Source organism: Sus scrofa, chromosome X (assembly GCF_000003025.6).
Source record: "Sus scrofa isolate TJ Tabasco breed Duroc chromosome X, Sscrofa11.1, whole genome shotgun sequence".
Taxonomy (NCBI): domain Eukaryota; kingdom Metazoa; phylum Chordata; class Mammalia; order Artiodactyla; family Suidae; genus Sus; species Sus scrofa.
In genome coordinates, this window is record NC_010461.5 from 99,466,261 (window position 1) to 99,489,089 (window position 22,829).

The 22,829-nt window shown below is 34.2% G+C and overlaps 1 long non-coding RNA gene across 1 annotated transcript in view; it reads left to right on the forward strand.

Moving 5' to 3' along the window:
* Positions 10,186-22,829, forward strand: part of LOC106507020 — a 32,719-nt gene continuing 20,075 nt past the window's right edge. Inside the window, exons 1-2 of the long non-coding RNA XR_001302679.2 lie at positions 10,186-11,206; positions 12,763-12,822. This is a non-coding gene — a long non-coding RNA (uncharacterized LOC106507020). The remainder of the gene's footprint in view (positions 11,207-12,762; positions 12,823-22,829) is intronic.

Genomic DNA, 22,829 nt, shown 5'->3' on the forward strand with positions numbered 1-22,829 from the left:
GCCTGGGAACTTCCATATGCTACTGGTGCAGCCCTAAAAGGAGAGAGTGAAAAAAAAAAAAGAATGGATGTGTGTATGTATAACTGAATCATCTTGTTGTACAGCAGAAATTACCACAAAATTATAAATCAACTGTACTTCAATATAACTTTAAAAATGAAAAAAAAAGAATCCTTTTTATATGTTGTTGGATTTGACTTTGCTAGTGTTTTGTTGAGAATTTTTGTGTCAACGTTCATACTATTAACATGTAGGTTTTTTTCTCTACTATTTTTGTCTGGTTTTTATATAAGGGCAGGATAGCCTTATAGAATATGTTTAGAAGGTTCCCTCTCCTTTTTATTTTTGTTTTTATTTTTGCAAGAGTTTATGAAAGATACTGTTTATTCTTCTTTAAATGTCTGGTGGAACTCACCAGTGAAGCCATCTGGTCCTGAATTTTTCTGTATTATGAAAAATTTTAAAAATAACTGATTTAATCTCTACTTTTTATAGATATGATCTGATTTTCTACTTCTTTTTGAGTCAGTTTCAATACTTAGTGTCTTTCTAGGGATTTGTGCATTTCCTCTGGGTTATTTAATTTTTGTCAAACAGTCATGCATAACATTTCCTTGTCTTTTCTTTTTTGGAGAGCTATTTTACTAGCATACCACTAATCATGGCCGACTTGCTTGAACCTACATAGTTATACTACTGGCTTTATTAGATGGCAGTAGGACTACCCTTCTAGATTTCATTGTGATTTTAGAATTTTTTTAATGCTTTGTGTCAGAGATTTTCATTTTTACAATTTGTTCTTAGACATTTCTGGAGTCACTAAATTCTTCAAATCACAAGCAAGTTGTTATCTTCAATTTTAGGGTCAGAATATTTACTTCACTTATTTTGGACCTATGTATTTTCATCTTCATTTTCTTCCATTAGTATCTATAATGTTTGTGGTGATGAAATTTTAGCATGATAAACCTTTTGAAAATGGAAGTGAGTGTTCGGAGCATCTTTGGGTAAGAGCATTGGATGAGCTAGTTATACCTATAATTATTTTCTCCTGCAGTTTGCTTATTTTTTTTGCAGATGCAAGTATATAGCAGCCGTCCTCTGGAAAACACAAAGCACTTGGCTGTGAATTACAATCAGGTGCAAAATCAGCCTCTGTTCATGCGCCTTGCTTCTACTTAAGTTGGCTAAAAGGAGTTTTTATTTTAAAGTTGCTTTTGAGTCATGACCTTTAATGACAAACCTCAGCCCAACATAGATTGATTATAGCTGAGTTACAAAGGGCCCCTACAGCATTCAAAATGGAAATGCTGACCATGTGTGCCTTTAGGAGAGCTAGGCTAGTAGGACTGTCAGGACTGTAGTTCACAAAAAAGTTGATGAAATGTTTGAAGCTGAAGGAATGATTTAGAATCGCTTCATTAGAGATTCATGCACAGAGAGTTCACTTTCTATTTGGAACTTCTTTCAGAAAAAGTTAATTTTTTTAGGATGATAATGAAATATAAATTTGCAAATCTATTCAAATCCTAGTTTTGCCATTTACCAACCATGTGACTTTGGCCAAATTTCTTAAGTTCTTTGAACCTCAGTTGCCTCAACTACTTATTGGAAATAGTATAATGCATAATAATGTACTGTATTATGGAAACCTTCCTTTGCCTTGCAGGGTAATTATAAGATTGAAATGAAGGCTATATGTACATATAGTCATCTGTATCTAGCACCATGTATATTCCTTTCTCTTTAACTGCTAGTTATCACTTGTCAGTTGCCTAGGACATTACTTTTTTTAAATAACATTTTTTCTTTCTATGGTTGAAACAAGTTGTTTCTTCTAAGTGATCAGGATAATTTGACTGCTGACAGAGACAGCAGAGACTTTATTGTGATGATTTCCACAATTACTACTTTTTTGCATTTTTAAAAAATAAATTTTATTTGAGTATAGTGACTTACAAAGTCGTGTTAGTTTCAAGGGTACAGCAAAGCAAATCAGTTATACCTATAGGTATATCCATTCCTTTTCAGGTTCTTTTCCTCTGTAGGAGCAATTACTACTTTTATATGGAGGTCAGATTGCCTCAGAAACATATCATTTATTGTACACTTAACTCATTACTTTTCTAAAATATTTTACATGTATTATCTCTTTCAGTCTTAATGTTCCAAATGGTAGGTGCAATTATGATCCCCATTTTATAGATGAGGAAAAAAAGTCACTTGCGCAAGTCATATAGCTGTTAAATAAATCATATTAGGTCCAAGATTGAGTAGCTCATGATAAGCCCCATGTCAGGAAACCAAAGCTTAACTAAGTTTCTATGCTTGGCTCTTCCTGAAAGGGAAGTCCTGGGTCAACCAATCAGTGCTTGCCTACTCAGTCCAAGTTACCTAAACTGGCTCTGAGACTTCCCTTTGCTCCACAAAAGGAAAGTGAGTTTAGTTTAACTCATCAGCAAATGCATAGGATAAGTTCCGTGTGCCTGGTCACTTTGGTCTATAAAAATCTCATGCTTTGTACAGCTCCTCAGAGCTCCTTTCTGTCTGCTAGATTGGATGCTGCCTGGTTCATAAATCACCGAATAAAAGCCTACTAGACCAGTAAATTGTCTTTGGAAAATTTTCTTTTAACATAGTTAAAGTACATGGAAGAGGTGAAATTTTAACCAAGCAGTTTATCTTCTGAGTCTCTTTAAATATTTGCTACTCAATTTGTGGTACATGGACCATCAATATTGGCATTATTTGAAGCTTGTTAGAAATATGTAATCTCTGGTCCACCCTAGATCTACTGACTCAGAATGTGCATTTTATTAAGATCCTATGTACGTTAAAATTTCAGAAGTCTTCTTTTCTTTTCTTTTGGCTGAAGTTCCTGGGCCAGGGATTGAATCAGAGCCACAGCAGTGACAATGCTGAATCCTTAACCCTCTCAGCCACCAGAGAACTCCCCAGAAGTACTTCTTTAAACCACTAATGGATGATGATATGAGCCTAGCCCCTATCTGACACATGCATTTCTCATATAATCATTTAAATGAACAGTAGATTATAGTACCAGAAATAACACCATACCTAAGAAAATGAAGGAAAACTTTCATTGAACTAAAAACTAAAATATATACTAGAAATACTGCAGAAGAGACTAAATTGAAAACAGGCACTAAGGTTGGTCTGGCAGCTCCTTCTATTGAGATTGAAAAAGATTTACTAGAGTAAACCAAAGGAAAATTTATAGACTGTCTGTTGTGTTTTCAATGAAATTGAAGAGAACATGAATTCTCTTTTTAGAAAAAGTTGAAAAGACATGATGAAATGAACTGGAAACCAGCATCCTTGTCCTCATATCCCCATGCCTCTGTGAGAGAAGGACATTGAAATGAAAAAGAATATAAATTGAGCTTGCACCAAATCTCTTGAATGTAAAGAGAGAGCTTGGTGTTGTGGGTCTTATAATGTAAATGTGGCTCAGGAAATCTGTAGTAAAATAATGCATAGGCTTGTTTTAATTTTGTTTATTATTTGAAAGGAATCCAAAGTCATGCTCAAGTTAGCAAGGGAAATATTCCTTGCTCATTTGAGATTAGATAGTCATATTAACTTCAGATTTAGTGGGAGGAATTGAAAAGTCCCATGGCAAAGGTTGTGGATATAGTGAGAAATGAAGAATTGAAGCTATTGGAGTTCCCACTGTGGCACAATGGATTGAGGATCCAACTGCAGCAGCTCACATCCCTGTGGAGGTTTGGGTTCAGTCCCCCATCCAGGAGCAGTGGGTTAAAGGATCCAGTTTGTCACAGCTGTGGATCGGATTAAGTTCATGGCCCAGAAACTTCCATGTGCCATGGGTGCAGCCATTAAAAAAAAAAAAAAAAAAAAAGGAATGGAAGCTATTAATGCAGCCTATCACAACAGTTTTTTTTTCCCTTTTTTCCATTTTTGATTATTCTGGTTGCGGTATTGTGATAACATATTTTGCTTTTAATTTGTATTTCTCTGAGAGCAAATGAAGTTGAAAATTTAATACAGTTTGTGTATCTTCGTTCGTAAGGGGCTTTTCCATATCTTTGCCTATTTAAAAACTTGAATTGTATTTTTCTTACTGGTATACAGGATTTTTAATAAAAATATATTCTGGATAGATATCCTTCATCTGATATATTTATTGCCAATATCTCTTTCCCATACTGTGGCTTACTTTCTCACTGTTTTAATACCATTTTTGGATAAACCAAAGTTCTTAAATTTTAATGAAGTATAATTTATCAACCTTTTGTTTATGTTTAGTGTGTTAATATCCTATTTAAGAAATCTTTGGAGTTCCCATCATGGCTCAGCAGAAGCGAACCCGACTAGTATCCATGAGGATGTGGGTTCGATCCCTGGCCTCACTCAGTAGGTTAAGAATCTGGCATTGCCGTGAGCTGTGGTATAGGTCACAGACACAACACAGATCCTGAGTAGCTGTGTCTGTGGTGTAGGCCAGCAGCTGCAGCTCTGATTCGACCCCTAGCCTGGGAACGTCCATATGCTGTGGGTGCAGTGCTGAAAGAAAAAATACTGAGATAACTTAAAGAAGACCTCATTTAATGGGAACATATACTGTTCTTAGACTCAAAATTTAAGGACGGAATTCCTGTCATGGCACAATGGTTAACAAATCTGACTAGGAACCATGAGGTTGCGGGTTCAATCCCTGGCCTTGCTCAGTGGGTCAAGGATCTGACGTTGCCGTGAGCTGTGGTGTAGGTCGTAGACGCAGCTCGGATCCCACGTTGCTGTTGCTGTGGCTGTGGCGTAGGCCGGCGGCTACAGCTCCTATTCGACCCCTAGCCTGGGAACCTTCACATGCCATGGGAGAGGCCCAAGAAAAGGCAAAAAGACCAAAACAAAAAACAAAAAACGAATCTGACTAGGAACCACGAGGATGCGGGTTTGGTCCCTGGCCTTGCTCAGTGGGTTAACGATCCAGCGTTGCCATGAGCTGTGGTGTAGGTCACAGATGTGGCTTGGATCTGGCGTGGCTGTGGCTGTGGTGTAGGCTTGTGGCTACAGCTCTGATTAGACCCCCAGCCTGGGAACCTCTATATGCCGTGGGTGCAGCCCTAGAAAAGACAAAAAGACAAGAAAAAAAAAATTTAAGTACAATTCTCCTCAATGTAACAGCAAGTAAAATAATGGCTGTGTTTTGTTTTTGTTTTTGCTTCTTAAAAATAGATAAAACGACTCTAAAATTTTTGTGGAAATTCAAGGTCAGGAAGAATCAAGATAATCTTGAATAAGGAGGGATGACATATACTATCAGAAATCAAATGTTACTATAAAGCCATAATAATTTAAGCATCATAGTATTGCTGTTGTGTTAAAAATGCAAAAATAAACTATGGGACAAAATACAAAATTAAGAACCAGACTATAGTAGTTTTCTATTGCTGTCTAACAGATTATCACAAATTAAACAGCATAAAACAACACTCATTTAGTATCTCACAACTCTGTAGATCAGAAGTCCAGATGGGCTCAACTGGGTTCTCTGCTCAGGGACTCACAGGGCTGAAACTAACAAATTGGCTGGGCTGGGATTTCATCTAAAGGGCAAGAATCTGTTTTCAAGCTCATTCAGGTCGTTGGCAGAATTCAGTTCCTTAAAGTGTAGGTATGAACTCCCTAGTTTCATACTGGTTGTCATCTAATAACTGTCCCCTTCATCTCAAGGCTGCCTGCATACCATCTCACATGGCCCCTTCTATCATTTAACCAGCAATGGTGTGTGGAGTCCTTATATTTCAGTTCTCTGTGGCCTTTCCTTCTGTCACTAGTAGGAGAAAGTGCTCTGCATTTAAGAGTGCATTGATTAAATCAGGCCCCCCCAGATAATCTCCTTATCGGTCCACTGTTTGGTCAGCTGCGCCATATAATAGAACATAATTATGGGGGGGCTATATTATTGTATTCACAGATTCCCATGATTAGGGTGTGGCATCTTGGAGAGCCATTTTAAAATTCTGCCTGTCACACAGATTCACACATAATCTCATGATTTTCCACAAATGTGGCATTGCAATGCAGCAGGACAGTTATTTTCTTTTCAATGATTCCAGACCAATTGGATATCTATATAGAAAAAAAAAATGAAACTTGCACATATAAAAACAATTTCAGTTGGATCATAGATATAAATAAGGAAGTTAAAATAATTAAAATAATTGTCTAGAAAATAACAGGAAAATGTCATTTCCTTCAGATAAGCAAAGTTTTTTTTTTTTTTTTTTTTTTTTTTTTTTTTTTTTTTTTAAGGGCCTCACCTGCAGCATATGGAAGTTCACAGGCTAGTGGTAGCATTGGAGCTGCTGCTGCCTTTATGGATACTAGCTGAGTTCGTAATTTGCTAAACCAAAATGGGAGCTTCATGGAAGTATATTTTATGTACCATAAATTTTTTAAATAGTTTTGTTGAAGTATAATTCATGTACCATAAAGTCACTCATTTTAACTGTGTGATTTGATGTTTTGTTTAATTTGTACAATTATCATGGAAATCCGGGTTTAGAATATTTCTGGCACTTCAAAAAGTTTCCTTATGCCTCTGCAGCAAATCCCTGCTTCAATCACCAGACCTAGGCAATCCTTGATATACTTTTCCTGTATATAATTTTATCTTTTCTAGAGATTTAATATAGTGGAATTGTATAGTATGTAGTCTTTTCTTTCTGGCTTCTTTTACTTAATCAGGATGTCTTTTATATGACTACACATTGCTGCATGAAACAATAGTTTGTTCCTTTTAATTTAGATGCTAAGTATTCTCTTGAATGTTTTACTGTGTTTATTCATCCACCTAGTGATTGACACATAGGTTGTTTCCATTTTGAGCTATTATGAGCTATACAACTATAGATATTCACATACAAGTGTTTTTCTATATAAGTTTTCATTTCTCTAGGGTAGATTCCAAGGAGAATTAATGGCTCATATAGCAAGCTTATGTTTAACTTTTTAAGAAAGTACACAATTGTTTCTTAAAGTGTCAGTTGCTTCTTACAGTTTCACCAACAGTGTATGAGGATTACAGTTTTTCTAAATTCTTACCAACCCTTAACTCTCTTTTTATTTTAGACTTTTTAGTGGGTATATACTGGCAGTTCATTGTGATTTTTAATTTTCATTTCCCAAGTAACTGATGATTATAAGTAAGTTTTCATGTGCATATTTGCCATTTTATTATCTTGTATAGTGAAGTGGCTCTTCAGTTCTTTAGCTCATTGTGTAATTGGTTTATTTTCTTAAGTTGGAAGAATTAAGAAAAAATTAATCTGGATATAAGTACTTTACTAGATACATGTTTTGCAAAAACTATCTCCTATTCTGAACTTTTTTTTTCCTTTTCATTTCATTCCTGGTGTATTTTGAAGAACAAAAGTTTAATTTTGATGAAGTCTGATGAGTATTTTCCTTTTACTTATTTTTTTTTAATTTTCATGCATTTTTGTATCATATTTCAGAAATATTTGTCTAACCTAAGGTTGTAAAGATTTTCTTCTTCTTTTTTTTTTTTTTTTTTTTTTTTTTTTTTCCACACCTGTGGCACATGGAAGTTGCTGGGCCAGGGATCAAACCCGTGCCACAGTTGCTCCCTGCGCCACAGCTGCAGAAACACCTGATCCTTAACCCACTGCACCACAAGGGAACTTTCTTCTGTGTTTTTAGTTTTTTAGTTTTAAACCAAACATTTATGTATTTGATACATTTACAGTTAATTTTTATATATAGTGTGAGGTAAGGTTTGAGATTTTTTTCTTTTTCTTTGTGTTTTTTTGAAAAGGAGTATTTGATTGTTTTACCACTAACTTGTTGAAAAGACTGTTCTTTTCTCATTGAACTACCTTGGCATCTTTGTCAGAAATCATTGACTGCATGCATAAAGGCCTATTTCCAGACTTGTCTAATTTGTACCATTGATCTGTATTATGTGAGTACTATACTTTCTTAATTACTCTAGCTTTATAGAAGGCAGTATGTGTTTCCTAATTTTTTTCCTCTTTTTTAATTGTTTTGATTATTGATAGTTATTATATATAATTTTTAGTATTATCTTCTCAATACTTATGAACAAACTTCTGGGATTATTATTGGAATTGAGATGAATATAGGGGCACATTTGAGGAGAACTGCCCAGTATTAATATTTTCTATCGACAAACTTGGAATATTTCAAATTTGTTCTCAAAAAATGTTTTTAGTTTACATTGTACAGTTCTTAAAGTTTTTTGAAATTTACTTTAAAACGTTCTTTTTAAAGTTATCAATGAAATAGGTTTGGGGTTTTTCAGTGATTTTTTTTCTATATCTGGTTAGATGATATGAAATGTAATGTTTCGCATTTTCTGGGTAAAGTTCTTGCATATCTTTCTTTACTAGTATTGTGGATTTCTAAATAATCTTTTGACTGTATAATATCTGTGATGTTATTGCAAATGGTATCACTTTTATTTTTATATTCTGGTTTTCAGTTGATGTGTAAAGTACAGAAAGTATATATTGACATTTTTTGGTCATTCTTTTCAGGGCTCTATTAATATTAGTCTTTCCAATGAATTAATTTTGCATTGCTTATTCTCTCTAGAGTATTTTTATTTTCTATGTAATTGATTTCTATTCTACTCTTTATTATTTCCCTCCTTCTGTATTACTTAGAATTAGCTTGCTGTTCTTTTTAGTTGGAAGTTTAAGTAATTGCTTTTCATTTTTCTTTTCCAAAATAAGCATTTAAGGTTATTTATATGAGTCTCCATATCATAGGAACATAATATATATTTCTATTTAGGCTCTCTCTAATTTCCTTCATTAGTGTTTTATAGTTACCTATGGACTGTTCCAACACATATTTACTTAGATTTATTCATAATATTTTACTTTTTGAGGCTATTGTAAAACGTACTTAAAGAAATTTTGTTTTCCAACTATTCATTGCTAGTATATAGAAATAAAAATTGATTTTTGTACATTGACCTTGTTTCTTATGACCTAGCAAGAACTTATTACTTCTAGGAGTGGTTTGAGGTTCTTAGTGACTTTATGCATAGACAATCATATAATCTAAATAGGGGAAGGTTTAATATTTTATGCTTAATGAAAAATATGAATGATAAAACATCTTTGTCATTGATTTATAATTTAATATTATTGTGGATATACAAGATAATTTATATGATTTGAATCTTTTAAAATTTATTGATACTTGTTTCCTTGGCCCAGAGTATGATCTATGTTGGTAAATGTTTTGCATATACTTGGAAAGACTATTTATTCTGTTCTTGTTGGGTGGAGTGTTCTATAAATATCAATTAGGTCAATTTGATTCATATGGTGTTTCAAGTCTTCTATATTTTTATTGATTTTTCTGTCTACTTGTTCAATACATTATTGAGAGAATTATATTTGTCTCCAATCATAATTGAGTATTATTCCATTTCTCCTTGTAGCTCTCTCAATTTTTGTTTCATGTATTTTACAGCTCTGTATTAATTGCATAAACTATTATGATTGTTATGTCCTCTTGATAAATTGACTCTTTTATTATTATAAAATGACATTTTTATCCTTAGTAATATTTTATAGTATTACTAACATATTTATATCTATATACTATAATATACATTTGTTTTAATAAAATATATAAAGTAATCTGTGTACTGAAATCTACTTTGTATTCTACTAATAGACCCATTCCAAATTCCTTTTGGTATTGTCATGGTATATGTCCATCTTATTACTTTTGTCATTTTTGTTTTTATATTTGAAGTGTGTTTCTTATAGGTATTATATAGTTAGGTCTTGTTTTTTTCCTTTTAATTCACTATTATAATCCCTCCCTTAATTGGATTATTTAGACCATTTATAAGAAATGTAATCATTATTAAAATTAGGTTTTAAAATACATTTTATATTTATTTTCTATTTGTTCTCTCTCTATATTATTTCCTTTTTCCTCTTTCCCTAAATCCTCTGGAATAAATTATTTTTCATTATTCTAACTTTTTCTCTTTTTTGTCCTCTTAGCTATCATTATTTATTTTATATTTTAGTGATTCTTTTAGTATTGAGAGTATACAGCTATAATTTAGAGTCTACCTTCATGTGATAATACTTCATGAATATTATCCTTATAACAATATACACCCATTTTACTCCCTACTGACCTTTGTTCTATTGTTGTCATTAATTTTACTTTCATATATGTTTTAAATCCTATAAACGTTGTGACTTTTGCTTTAAAATAATATTTTCAAAGATGTTTTAAAGTAAGGGAAGAACCATTTTTTTACATTTTTCAAAATATTTAGTTTTCCAGTGTTCATCCCTGAATTGTGTACATCCATATTCTCATGAGGAATCTATCTCTTTCTATCTTAAGGACTTCCTTTAACATGTCTGGCAATGAAGGTCTATTGGTGATGAATTCTTTTGCTTTTAAAAGCTTAAGTTTTTATTTTGTCTTTATTTTGAAAATATGTTGTCACTGGGTATAGAATTATTGGTCGCCATTTCTTTTTTCCCTTTAAGTGCTTTAAGAATATTTCCCCTCCATTTTCTGGCTTCCATTCACACTACTTGGTACGTATGGTTTTCTTATCTGAGTGATGAAAATGTTTTAGAACTAGATAGTGATGATGAATATTTATACTTAATGCCACTGAATTGTTAATTCTAAAAATGGTTTCACTGATGAATTTTATGTTACATGTATTTTAAAAGTATAATAAAAAATGAGCAAAGACATTTAATAGGTATTTTTTCAAAGAATATAGACTAGTGGTGGTGTGTGCATTACCCAGATTCAATAGATAGCAACATTTTAGTATCTTTATTTTATCCAGTTCCCTACTTATTTCTCTATTTCTGTTAGAGTATTTGTAAAGCAAATCCTGTCACCATAGAATTTCAGCTGTAAATTTTATAGTCATTGTGTTTATCAATGTGATAATTTGTTTCTATACTGCTGTGTATACGTCCAATAGTTTAATCCATTGCTTTGAACTACTGGCTAGTATTTCAGAGTGGGTAAGTACCATCGTTTACTTATCTGTGCCGACAGATGTAAACACCTAGTCTCCAGCTATCCACTTCCACATTGTTATGAAGACCAGCCTTGTACTTTGCTCTTGGATTCTATACGAAGCGTTTTCTGGAATACATACTCAGAAGTAAGTATATACACTTTACTGGAAGAGATAATAAAGTTTATATTTTTTATAAAACTGTTCTCTGCACGAGTGGCATTAACTACTAGAAGCTGCTTTGCAGAAAACCTTTCACCTCTTTACTTCAGAGGCTCCTGTTTTATTCCTCTTCTGTGACCCACATCATTTATCACATTTATTTGGACATATGTCTTGACTTCTCAACCTTTGCTGAGGACAGGAATTAGATATGACTCACCAGATTTCAGAGGAGCTACCAGAGTGGTTATTTCATATATTTGACCACGCCACAGTTACTAATCTGTGACCTAGATACACAAAACTGGCTGCTGATCCACACTTACGGTTAAATCTGTTTCCTTATGAATCATTCCACTGCCCTTCCACATAAGCTGTGAGGCCTGCTAGCCTTCCTATCTCTGTCAAGAATTGTATCAGACCTCAAATTCCATAATTTTTAAGCCATCATCAGACTTTGGCTTAAATTTCTTATATTCTGCTGAGGTTTCTCTAAACCCAAAGCCAGTGTGACCATTGTCTCCTTTGAAACTATGTTCTGTCTCTGTGCTAATGATACTTGGTGCCAGGCCTTAATTGAATAAAAATACCTTGAGCATTTGCACTTAAGCGGTATTCTTTCATGGCAAAGAACACAAAGAAAAAAACACAATTTTACCAATGACTGCGTTACTTCCTGGTTAGAGAAAATCTTAGAAATCAAGACACTACTATTAGAGGTTTGTCTTTTTTTTTTCTTTTTCTTTTTATGGCCGCATCTGTGGCATATGGGAGTTCCTTGGGTAGGGGTTGAATTGGAACTGCAGCTGAGGCCTATGCCACAGCCACAGCAACACATGATCCAAGCCACATCTGTGACCTACACTTAACTTGTGGCAACACCAGATCCTTAACTCACTGAGCGAGGTCAGGATTCAAACTTATATCCTCATGGGGACAATGTTGGGTCCTTAATCCACTGAGCCACAATAGGAACTCCTAGAGGTTTGTCTTAATGAAGGGCTGTACCAACTTGGGAGAGCCTGAAGTAACGAGAAAAGCAGTTGGACAGAGGGATATGTGGCTCTCAGTAGAAACGAAGGTGACCTGAAAGAGTTCTAAGAATTAAGAAGGAAGAGGGCCTGAAAATAGAGTCCAGGAAACAATAACAGGAATAGAAGTCTGAAGGATAGGATCCCCCCAGACTGACTTGTGATCCTGAGATGTGCCCTCAAGATTTCTTTCCTGTATTGGCCTAGAACCTTTGTAGGATTAGGGGTCATTTTTTTTTTTTTTAATAATGTGTCATCTTAGGCCTCTAAACAGTACTTTACTCAAAGTAAGTTCTCAGTAAATTATGAATTATTGTACCTTGCATGGTTTATTTTCTACTGACGATTTAACAAGTTATCACAACTTAGAAGATTAAAAAATTTATTATCTTATAGATTTTTGGAATAGAAGTCCAACATGGTTCTCACTGGGATAAAAGCTAGGTCTCAGTAGGGCTATACTCTTTTTTGGAGGCTGTAGGAAATAATCCATTTTTTGCTCTTTCTTAGCTTCTAGAGGACATATTCATTCCTTACAGACCCCCTCTTCCATATTCAAAGCTAGCAAAGGTAAGTCGAGTCTCAAACTGCATCACTTCCGTTGTCACATCTCCCTCTGACTTCTTTCTTCTGCTGCCATTTTCCACTTTTATGGACTGACTGTGGTAATTCAGGATAATCTCCCTATTTCAGGTTCAGCTCATTAGCAGCCCTAACTTCATTTGTAGTCTTAATTCCCTATTGTCATGTAACCTAACATATTCAAAGGTTCCAGAGATTAGGCCATGAACATCTTTGTGTGTAACCAGGATGGGAATGCTCAATGGGAAATCTCAAAGTCACCTCCTTGGCCAAAAGGTTGTAAAGGCCACAGGCTAGATGAATCTATTAGTCAACTTAGACTCATAGACCTATGGATAAACCTTACTATATCTTTCCCCCAAAGCCAAAAACCTGAATTAGGGACCCTCTACCCAGGGGTCTAAATGGAGATAACTTGATCTTAAGGGTTTGTCTCTTCTAAGAAGCTGGATGTTTATCACTGTTCAGAAAAATGAATTTCACCATTGTTCCTCCTGTGAGGTAAGCTTCCTTTCTCCAGAAAGCCTCAGGAGAGGGAAGGGAGATAGGAAGCTAATAGCATCAGTAGTAAAATAAGTTTATAAAAGTGCCTGTTGAGTGCTAATATATATTGTCAAAAGTTTTTCATGGAAGACAAACCTCTAGTTAAGCCAATCCCTGAGAGCATTCATCAGTCCTAGGTTGTAGTTTCTTGCATACCAAAACCCATCACAACTTATAGCATATAAATATTTGCCATTAGTCCTATACTAGTAAAAACCGAGTTTGTATGCTATACCTTATTGAAATGAACATGAATCGCCAGATCTGAAATGAGACCAGGATAGCCAATATAGCAAGATTTTCTACCAAATTCTTAATTGTTTTAGGAAGTGAGTTCAGACTGGAAAACAGAAAACTTACATGATCTATGAAGACATTGGCAAAAGGAGGTAGGATGGAAAGTTGTTTGGTAGCAGGCAGGAAGTGAATGATCTTCACAATATATGAGGGAAATTTGTTGGAGAGAAGTGAGGTGATTCATACCTCCACCAAGGTTTAAATACAGCTGTGGTATGTTGGAGAGATAACAGGTAAGGCATCCAAACTTTGTAGTTGATGGTGACAAATGGGAAAAAGAATGAACTAGGGGTATTAGTGGTGGCCATGAGGAATGGCTTAGAGGAAATATCCTCTCCGTGCCATGCAAGCCACCAGAATTGAACATAAGGAGAAGAGGAGTGGATGGTCATTTGGGAAGGCTCTTTAGGGTATTAAGGGGAATATTCCCAATTTCAAGCCATAAGACATTATCCGCACTAGCATCCCCACCCTCTAGGGAGGTGCCAGAATGGCAGTTTGTGAGGTATTAGCCTTCTATAGCTACCATTGGCTGGAGAGAATATCTTGATGACCAAACAGTGCTGACAGGGCATAGGTCCTCAGTGACTTAGGGAGTGGTATCCACAGGGAGGGCAGTACCCATAGGGCAAAAGCTAGGGAGGTTTTAACATGGCTAAGGTGACCAGGAAATCAAGAAGCTTCATGTACTTAGGAGACCATGAACCCTGAGCACCAAACAGAAGAAGAAGACCTTTAATTTTGAGTCCAGAGGGGGTGGCAAGGTCAGATGATCCTACCCAGCTAAAAGTTACAAATAGTACCTTCATGGAATAAAATAATTGTGTTTGGAAATGACATAACCAACACTGACTAGGGCAGTTTCCGCTAAGAAATTTGTAGTGGAGCTACAGTCTACCAAGGAGAGAGCAATGGGAATTTTTATCTGCTGATACCGCACTATGAGAAATTATGAAATTACTTCATATGTGCTTTGATCCATCTTTCCATCTACCCTACATTGTCCAGTTTTAGTTAATTATGCTAATGTTTTTATTTTTTAATTTTTTAAAAAAAATTTTTATTACTCAAAAGAATTGATCATATCTGTAGTTGTATAATGATCATAACAATCTGATTTCACAGGATTTCCATCCCACAGTCCAAGCACATCCCCCCAACCCCCAAACTGTCTCCTCCAGAGACCATAAGTTTTTCAATGTCTGTGAGTATGCTACTGTTTTTAGAATGACTGGTGTTCATAATTATAGATTTATATGTATATATTCTCATTTAGTTACTTGGTAACTTTAAAGGTACCTTTTGACCCATGGTTAAGAAATTTAGAAAAATAATTTGCTTACACTGCCTTCTAGCTTTTCATCTTCTTTATTGTCTGACTTTTTAGTATCATTTCCATGTAGTTATAGTTAAAAGCATTCTGCTATCTTAAAAGTATTCATTAACAAGTCTAATGTAACAGTGTATCCATTGTGCAATAAGGGCTCACTAGAATTATATGTACTGAGTTCTTGCATATTTGAAACTTTTATTCCTTTTTACCTAAATGACACTGTGACTGGGTATAAAATGATTAAGTCATTTACCCTTGTAAGCATTGTTCCACTGTCTTTGAACAGTGACTGCTGCAGTGAAGAAATGAGGCAGGGCTGATACTTCCCCTTATAAGCCTAAGCTTAAACTTTAGCTACATTGAACAGTATTCTTTATCTCTGAAATTTAGTTAAGCTATCTTAAATTTAGTTAAGCTTTTTTGTGCCAATTTATTCTGTGACAGTGAATGGAAACTTTTAATCTTAAGGTTAAATATTTTATTCTGAATGGTTTCCTGAATTAAATCTTGGTATCTTGGCATTTCTCTCCTACTTTGGTTCTCTTCTTCAGGAGCACTCATTTTGCTTATATTGCGTACCCTTTATCACTTTTCATTTCCAATTGATTTTGCTTACTTTAATCAATCTCGTCACTATATCTTTGGCTATTTTTTCAACAACGTCTTTCCTGCTTTTATTCTGCTTCAATATGGCATGTATTCTGGGATGTTTTGAACTTTGCTGCATAATTTTTGACCTCGGTTTTCCTAAGTAATTTTTCACATCTTTCTACTGCCTTATTTTTCTGCTGTATCTCTGCTTAAGAGTTTTGTTTTAAAGTCAATTTCAACTTCTACTTTAAGTTCCAACATGTTGAGTTTAAAAACCAACATTCCCAAATTAAGAAAAGGTTACACAGAATGAAAATCTATGATTTTCCTTATACTAATCATAGAGCCTATGTTGCAGAGCAAACAAACACCCCAAAATCTAGAAAGATGAGTACATCCAAGGAGTCACAGTCAAGCCTGTTTTATTTAGAGCGTATGCCACTGAACCATAAATCAGTAGGAATACTAAAGCGATCGTTTTGATGAATTTCTAGAGATTGTGTGTTAACTTTCATAAGATTGACAAATCTCTATGGGCTTCAGTCTTAGCGGAGCCCTCCATATTTTCATGGGCTTTACCTAAAGGAATCCAACCAGGTTCTCATGGTAAAGTATCTAAGAAAGGTACCCTTGTGGCTCTGGAAAAGTAAGGGAATAATGTTAATTGTGAAATATATCAAGATCCTTCTCCTTAACAAAAATCTTACTCTCCAAGGTGAAGGATTTTATCAGAGCTTTTTCTCAGTTGGATGAAGGGAATTCCTTTGATTCTGTCTCTGTTTAGCCTTCCTGTATCACTGTGGGATTAAAGCATAGTCAACAGATTTCAAGGATTCAAGGAAATATATTGGAAATGTTGGTTCTAGGCAATGAGTAGGGAGATAAGGAAAAAACTGTACAAATGGAGAAACACTTTTGATGCCACAGTCCTGAGATTTAAGCCCACTAAAAGACGGTGATTTAATCATAAGATTGTAGAAGTCTCCCCAACTTCATACTTTATAATCATACCAACAGTGCACCAATATAATAAAAGGGGGTTATATTTGAAATTGCTTTAAGAAACAGATTCTTTCTTACTGGAATGCTTAAGGAAGAACAAAGTCAAGGTATGAAATGAAAAAGAACGTTAGAGAAATTTAAAGACTCGAACCTATAGAAAGATCAAACGTAAAACCCAACACAACCCCTAGTCAGTTTTACATGAACCCTAATAATAAAAGCCTGTTTACCTCAGTCTATATCAATGATATATTTCCAGCTTTCAATTTCAACAAATTTACAAGGGATATTAAAGACATGAAAAAAAAATCCAGTATGAATTGACAAAGTCTCAGAACCAGATTCAGAAATGATACAGATGTTGTAATTATGAGAGGCAATTTAGAATAAATATGGATAATATGTTATTTAATATGTTATGGGCTCCAATAGAAAAAAAGTAGATAACATATAAGAATAGATAGGCAATGAAAGTGGATAGAAACTCTTAAGAAATAATCAAAAGGAAATTCTAGAAATAAAACATAACAAAAATTAAGAATGCCATCAATTGGCTCATCAGTAGACTGGACATGGCCAATGAAAGAATCCATGAGTTTGAAGATGGATTAATAGAAACTTCCCCAAATGAAATACAAAGACAGTAAAGAACAAATTAATAGAACAGAACATTCAAAGAATGAAAGAAAATATAAAATATTGTAATTTACAAATAACTGGAATATCAGAAGAATTATTGATAAAATAAATATTTGAGGAAATAGTAGCTGAGAACTCAGATTTAATGACAGACACTGAATCTACAGATCCAGCATACTCAGAAAAAACAATTAAGATTAAAAAAAATGATCTAGGAATATTCAAACTGCAAAAAACAGAGAAAAATCTTTAAGAAAGGTACAGAAAAACATATTACCTTTAGAAGAACAAGTCAGAGAAATTCAGGAAACCTGTCAGAAATTATGGAAATAAGAAGGAAATGGAGTGAAATACAGTGTTGGTGGAAGAAAATGTGGAGTTGTAGATTCAGCAAAATTACCATTCAAAACTGAAAGAAATAATTAAATTATCAGAAAAATAAAAACAGATAATTCATTAATAACAGATTGCTCCTGTTGGAAATGTTAAAAAGAGACTCTTCATTCAGAAGGAAAATCATATTGGTTAAATACATAGATTTGAATATGCATAAATAAAGAGCATCAGAAAAGGAATAAATGAAAGTAAAATAAACTCTCATTTTATTGTTCTTCATTGACCTAAAAGATAACTGCTTAATGCAATTACTGTACCTATGTGTTGAGTCATTATAACTTGGATAAATGAAATGGATGACAACAATGTCATAATAGTTAGAAGGAAGGAATGACAATACTCTAAGGCACCTGTACTACATATAAGGTGTTATGGTATTATTTGAAAGTAGACTTTGATTAGGTAAAAATATGTATTGTAAACCCTAGGCAACTACTAAAACAATTTTTAAAAAGCAGATATAGAGTGCTCAATTAAAATGGAAAGGGCAGAAAAAGGAAGGAAAAAATGCAGTTATTAGAAAATAGTTACTAGCATAGTAGCTATGAATCTAATTATTATCTGTAATTACTTTAAATGTGAATGGTCTAAATATACTTCTTGAAGACAGAGATTGTCAGACTGAAGAAAAATTTGATGGCTTACTTGACCAATTTTCTGAAAGACAAACTAATAAAATTCACACTAGGAGAAATTAATAATCTGAATAGTTCTCTATATATGAAAGATATATAAGAACTTGAACCAGTAATTAATAACCTTCTAAGAATAGAGAACCAGGACCAGATAGATTCATTGATGAATTCTACCAGTTTAAGGAAGAAGTGATACTATGTTTTTCCTTTATTTTTTTGATCCCTGGAAGGCCATGACCCAGGCAACTAGTGGCTAGCCCCAGTCTAGCAGGTTGCCAAGCACCAAACAGAAAAGGTGATCTGTAGCAAAATCAGGCACTGGATGGGAGGTTACAGCCAGTGCATGGCTAATCTGGCTGAGGCACATGGAACACGGGCTTCAGTTTCCTTTACCCTGAATCTCATCACTGGTAGTGTCTTCCCACATGTCCTCTAGCCTCTCACCTGGCTCCAAAGTTATATTATTAAGCTTTGACAGTCTATTCTAGGAAAGGAAGTAGAGAGAACCTTTCTTAACACATTCTATGAAGTCAGGATTACCAAATCCAAATAAAAATATTGAACAACAAGAAAATCACAGACCAATATTTACCATAAACGCAGATGCAAAAATTCTCAACACAGTATTAGCAATTTGAAGTTAAAAATTTCTACAAATATATAATTATGCATTAGCAGGCATATTCCAGATATACAAGGCTGATTCAACATTTAAAAATTAATGAGTGTATCCTGAAAAAGAAAAATGGAGCTGGAGGAATCAGGCTCCCTGACCTAAGACTATACTACAAAGCAACAGTCATCAAAACCATATGGTACTGGCACAAAGACAGAAAGATCAGTGGAACAGGATAGAAAGCCCAGAATTCAACCCACGCACCTACAGCCAACTCATCTATGACAAAGGAGGCAAGGATATACAATGGAGAAAGGACAGCTTGTTCAGTAAGTGGTGCTGGGAAAACTGGACTGCCACATGGAAAAGAACGAAATTAGAACACTCCCTAACACCATACACAAAAATAAACTCCAAATGGATTAAAGACCTAAATATAAGACCAGACACTATAAAACTCTTAGAGGAAAACATAGGCCAAACACTCTCTGACATAAACAATAGCAACATCTTCTCAGATCCACCTCTCAGAGTATTGACAATAAAAACAAAAATAAACAAATGGGACCTAATGAAACTTAAAAGTTTCTGCACAGCAAAGGAAACCCTCAACAAAAGGAAAAGACAACCCACAGAATGGGAGAAAATCTTTGCAAGTGAATCAACTGACAAGGGATTAATTGCCAAAATTTACAAACACCTTCTGTAGCTCCATACCAAAAAAACAACCCCATCAAAAAATGGGGAGAAGATCTCAACAGACAGTTCTCCAAAGAAGACATACAGATGGCTGAGAAACACATGAAAGGATGTTCAACATCACTCATTATTTAGAGAAATGCAAATCAAAATCACGATGAGGTACCACCTTACACCAGCCAGAATGGCCATCATCCAAAAGTCTACAAACAAGAAGTGCTGGAGAGGGGGTGGAGAAAAAGGAACACTAGTACACTGTTGGTGGGGATGTAAATTGGTGCAACCTCTGTAGAAAGCAGTATGGAGATTCCTCTGGAAACTAAAAATAGAACTACCATTTGATCCAGCAATCCCACTCCTGGGCATCTACCCAGAGAAAACCATGGCTCACAAAGACACATGTACTCTGATGTTCATTGCAGCACTATTTGCAATAGCCAAGACATGGAAACAACCTAAATGTCCATCAACAGAGGAATGGATCAAGAAGAAGTGGTGCATATACACAATGGAATATTACTCAGCCGTTAAAAAGAATGAAATACCAGCATTTTTTGCAACATGGATGGACCTAGAGATTATCATGCTGAGTGAATTCAGCCATACAATGAGACACCAACATCAAATGCTTTCACTGACACGTGGAATCTGCAAAAAGGATAGAATGAACTTCTTTGCAGAACAGATACTGACTCACAGACATTGAAAAACTTATGGTCTCTGGAGGAGATAGTTTGGGGGGTGGGGGGATGTGCCTGGGCTGTGGGATGGAAATCCTGTGAAATCAGATTGTTATGATCATTATACAACTACAGATGTGATCAATTCATTTGAGTAATTAAAAAAAATTAATGAGTGTAATCTACCATATCAACAGACTAAAGGGGAAAAGTCATATCGATTGATATAAGAAAAACATTTTGCCCATTAATGAAAAAACTCTCTGCGAACTAGGAATAAGAGAACATTTTCATCTTGATAAATAACACCTAATACATACAGCTAACATGTTCAGTGGTGAGATACTGGACATTTTCCTTTTAAAACTGGTAAAAGGTCAAGGATGTTATCCATCGCTTTTACTTGACATCATAATGGAAATCCTAGCTATTACAATCAGATTATTTAAAGTTGTGTGGATTGAATGGAAGAAATGGCCTTTATTTTCATATTATATTGTCTAAGTAGAAGCTCTCACCCACCCACCCACACAAAACCTACCAAAAAAAAAAATAAATAAATAACCCTCCTGGAATTAATAAGCAAATATAACAATTTTCAGGATATAGAGTAAACATACAGAAGCCAATTGCTTATTTATATACCAGAAATTAACATTTGGAATTAGAATTTTAATGAAACAGTAGCATTCAAAATGGCAGCAAAAATAAATACTTGAGTATAAATATAACAAAAGTGTAAATAATCTGTAGAAAACTACTTAACACAGATGAAATAAATCAAAGATTTAAATAAATTCATGTTCATGAATTGGAAAACCCACTACTGTTAATGTCAGTGCTTTCCAACTTTATAGATTTAATAAACAAAATCCCTACAAACTATTTCTTCATTGAAAAACTGACACTCCAAGTTATACAGAGAGAAAAAGAATAGCTAGCAAAATACTAAAGAGGATCAAAGTTGGAAGAATAATAAAGATAAAGTAACCAAGACAGTGTGGTATTGGTGGAAAAAATGAACACTAATCAATATAATAGAATTGAGATCCCTGAAATAGACTCAAACAAATACAGTCAACTGATATTTGACCAAGACACAAAGGTTAATTATTGGATCAAGAGTAGATTTTTCAATAAATAGTGCTGGAACAATTTGACATCAATAGGCCAAAAAAAAAAAAAAGCTAAATACAGACTATGCACTTTTCACAAACATTAACTCCAAATGTATCATAGAGTTAGATGTAAAATCTAAAACTATAAAATTTCTAGAAGATATGAGGAGAATCTATGTGATCTTGAGTTTGGTGATGAGATTTCAATTCAATACCAACTGTATAGAAAAGAGAAAAAATGGATAAATTGGGCTTCACTAAAATTTTTAAAAATCTGCTCTGCAAAGTAAAATCTTAAAGACAAGCCATGAGCCAAGAGGAAATATTTGTGAACAACATATAGAATAAAGGGCTTATGTCAAAAACATACAAAGGACTCTTAAAATTGAGCTATTATTGACATATGACATTATATTAGTTTCAAGTGTGTGGAATAATGATTTGATATTTGTATTGCAAAATGATCAACTCAACAATAAGGAAGCAAACAACTTGATTTTTAAAATGGGCCGAAGACTTTAACAGGCTCCTCATCAACGTAGATATACAGATGGCAAATAACCACATGAAAAGATGTTTAAAATTGTCTGTCATCAGGGAAATGCAAATTAAAACTGCAGTGTGTTATAGCTTTACACCTATGAGAATGGCTAAAATAAAAAAAAAAGACTATACCTATGCCTGGTAAGGATGTGGAGATATAGAATTCTCATTAATTGCTGACAGTAATGGATAATAGTAAAGCAACTTTGGAAAAGTTTGGCAGTTTCTTACAAAGCTAAACATAGGCTTACCATGTGATCCTTCAGTCATGTTCCCTAGTATTTAATCAACTTATATGAAAAATTAGAGCCATACAAAACCTGCACATGAATGTTTGTAGTACATTTATTCACAAACACGAAACACGAGAAGTAACTAGAAGACGATGTCCTTCAATGGGTGAATGGATAAATGAGCTATGGAATAGGTATGCAATGGAATGCTAATCAGCAGTGCAAAGATATGGATAAATCTTAAATGAATATTGCTAAGGGAATGAAATCAGTCTGAAAAGGCTATATATGATATGATTCCATTTATGTGACAGTTTGTAAAAAGGCAAAATTTTAGAGACAATAAACAGATTAGTAGTTGCCATGAGTTCAAGGTAGAAGAAATTTGAATAGTTGAAGTACAGGGAAATGTTTAGGGCAGTTAAACTATTTTGTGTGATATTGGGTTGGTGGCTGCAAGATAATAAGCTTTCGTCAAAATTCAGAACTTCATAGCACAATAATCGAACCTTAATGTATACAAGGTTAAAAAATCATTTAAGAAGTCAGTTGATTCCTTATTGGAATGGAGACTGTGACAAAATAATCTAAATGTATTTTCTACAGGCATATAATGGAAATATTGCAGTCTCAGTTCCAGACCACCACAATAAAGTGAACATTTCAATAA